This window comes from Saccopteryx leptura, chromosome X (assembly GCF_036850995.1).
Source record: "Saccopteryx leptura isolate mSacLep1 chromosome X, mSacLep1_pri_phased_curated, whole genome shotgun sequence".
NCBI classification, from domain to species: domain Eukaryota; kingdom Metazoa; phylum Chordata; class Mammalia; order Chiroptera; family Emballonuridae; genus Saccopteryx; species Saccopteryx leptura.
In genome coordinates, this window is record NC_089516.1 from 122,538,565 (window position 1) to 122,541,780 (window position 3,216).

Below are 3,216 nucleotides of genomic sequence, written 5' to 3' on the forward strand. Positions count from 1 at the left end.
AAACTGAGTTTTCAGAAATCCCATGGAATAATAAAGTTAAAAAATGAAGTTCACATCCTGTCAAGGAAGAACAGACATAGAAAGAACACCAGTCATAGAGATGGGACCCTTGAAGCAGTGCACTCCAGTACTAAGGATAATTCAGAAGTAGGAACAAAACACATTTTTAAAACAATTTCCAGTCAAGATTTGTTTAAACTAAACTTCTTTCCTCATTTTTTAAAATTTTAATTACAAAATTAAATTTAACAGAATGACATTGATCAATAAGAAGTCACAACATTGATATGGTTAAGGGTGCCAAACACATGTTTCAGGTAAACATTTCTATAGCATTTGAACTGTTGACTGTGTTTTATGCCCATCACCTGCAGTCAAATAATTTTCTGTCACCATATATTTGTCTCTTTTTACACCCTTCCCACACTCCTCCCCCATTTCCCTTCCCTGTAACCCTTCCCCTAGAAACCACTTCACTTTTATCTATGTCTATGATTCTCAGTTTTATATGCCACCAATATAAGAAATCATACAATTCTTAGTGTTTGCTGATTTACTTTATTCACTCAGTATAATATTCTCAAGGTTCATTCATGTTGTAGTAAATGGCACTACATCATCATTTCTTATGACTGAGTAGTATTCCATTGTTTATATGTACCAACTCTTCTTTATTCAATTCTCTATTAAAGTACACTCTGGTTGTTTTCATGTCTTGGCAACTGTTAATAATGCTGCAATGAACAAGGGGGTGCATGTATATTTACATACCAGTGTTTTCGAGTTTTTGGAGTAGATACACATTAGGAGAATTGCCAGGTCATATGGTAGTTCCACTATTAATATTTTTAGAAACCACTATACTTTCTTTCATAATGACTATACTAATTTGCATTCCCACCGGAAGTAAATGAGGATTTCTTTTTCTCCACAGCTTTTCCAGCACTTGTTATTACCTGTCTTGTTGATAATAGCTAATCTAACAGGTGTGAGGTGGTATCTCATTGTAGTTTTGATTTGCATTTCTTGAATAGCTAGTGAAAATGAGCATCTTCTAATATATCTTTTGGTCATTTGTATGTCCTCTTAGGAGAAGTGTCTGTTTAGGTTCTCTCCTCATGTTTTAATTGGATTGTTTGCATGTTTGTTCTTGAGCTTTGTGAGTTCTTTGTGTATTTTGGATATTAATCCCTTACAGAAGCTGTTGTTTGCAAAAATAATTTTCCATATGGTTGGCTTTCTATTTGTTTTGTTGTCATTTCTTTTTCTATGCAGAATGTTTTTAGTTTGACATAGTTTCATTTATTTATTTTTGCCTCTACTCTCACTTTTGGTGTCAGATATATAATCATAAAGCCAAATCCATAAGTTTAGTACATATGTTTTCTTCTATGTAATTTAAAGTTTCAGATCTTATATTTAGGGTTTTTTTTAATCTATTCTGAGTTAATTGTTGTGCATGGGGACAAACTGTAATCAAGTTTCATTCTCTTGCATGTGGGTTTTCAATTTTTCTAACACCATTTATTGAAGAAATGTTCTTTGCTCCATTGTCTGTTTTAGTGTCCTTTGTTGAAGATTTTTTGACTCTATATATGTGGTCTTATTCCTGGGATCTTGATTCTGTTTCATTGTTCTGCATATTTCTATTTCTGCCAATAACATGCTTTTTTAATTATTGTGGCTATATAGAGTAATTTGAAGCCAGCTAGTGTGATTCCTTTGGCTTCATTCTTTGTCCTTATGATTGATTTGACTATTTGGGGTTTTTATGGTTCCATACAAACCAGGTGAATTTTTGTTCTATTTCATTAAAAAATAAAATTGGAATGTTAGTGGGAATTGCATTAAAGTTGTATACTGCTTTTGGTAATATAGCCATTTTAATTATATTGATTATTCCAATCCATGAACATGGTAAATTTTCCATTTCACTTTGTCTTTTTCAATTTCTTTCAATAATGCCTTGTAGTTTTTGTCATATACTAACTCAAATCTTTTCTTCAGTTTATTCCTAGGTATTTTTCTTGTTGCAATTGTAAAAGGAATTGTTTTTTGAATTGATTTTCTGAAATTTCATTGTTGATGAAAAGAAAAACAATAAACTTTTTTTTAATTTTTTTTTTTATTATTATTATTATTTTTTTTTGCATTTTTCTGAAGCTAGAAACAGGGAGAGACAGTCAGACAGACTCCTGCATGCGCCCGACCAGGATCCACCCGGCACACCCCCCAGGGGCGATGCTCTGCCCACCAGGGGGCGATGTTCTGCCCATCCTGGGCGTCGCCATGTTGCGACCAGAGCCACTCTAGCGCCTGAGGCAGAGGCCACAGAGCCATCCCCAGCGCCTGGGTCATCTTTGCTCCAATGGAGCCTTGGCTGCGGGAGGGGAAGAGAGAGACAGAGAGGAAGGCGTGGCGGAGGGGTGGAGAAGCAAATGGACGCCTCTCCTGTGTGCCCTAGCCGGCAATCGAACCCGGGTCCTCCGCACGTTAGGCCGACGCTCTACCGCTGAGCCAACCGGCCAGGGCTAAACTTTTGCTTTTTGATTTGGTATCTTGTGACTTCACTGTATTGTACATTGTTTTTAATAGTTTTCAGTGGAGTCTTTGGGGTTTTCTACATACAGAATTATGTCATCTGCAAAAAAAAATGATAACTTTACTTTTTTCCCAATATGATTTCCTTCTGTTTCTTTTTCTTGCCTGATTGCTCTGGCTAAAACTTTGAGAACTATGTTGAATAAGATGGAGAAAGTGGGAAGCCTTGTCTTGTTACTGATTTAAAAAAAAAACAACTTTCACTTTTCACTATTTAGTTTGATATTTGCTGATGGTTTGTCATATGTCTTTATTATGTTGAGGTATTTTTCTTTTATTCTAATTTTATTGAGTATTTTAAACATAAAAGAATATATGTTAACAAATTATTTTTCTGTATCTATTGATAGTATCATATGATTTTTGTTTTTGTGTTGTGGTAGTATACTACGTTTATTGGCTTAAGTATATTTGATCATTCTTATGTTTCTGGTATCAATCCCAATTAATTGTGATATATTACTTTTTAAAATATTGTTGTATTCAATTTGCTATTATTTTGTTTGGGATTTTTCATCTTTCTTTATTAAAGATATTGGTCTGTAGTTTTCTTTTTTTGTGTTGTCCTTGCCAGATTTTGGTATGAAAGTTATGTTGGCATCATAAAATATGTTG

The 3,216-nt window shown here is 34.0% G+C and overlaps 1 non-coding gene across 1 annotated transcript; it reads right to left on the bottom strand.

The window, feature by feature from the left end:
* Nucleotides 1-2,456: 2,456 nt before the first annotated feature.
* On the bottom strand, nt 2,457-2,532 carry TRNAV-AAC (transfer RNA valine (anticodon AAC)). The gene has a single exon. It is a non-coding gene; the product is annotated as a tRNA-Val (tRNA).
* Between the last annotated feature and the right edge of the window lie 684 nt (nt 2,533-3,216).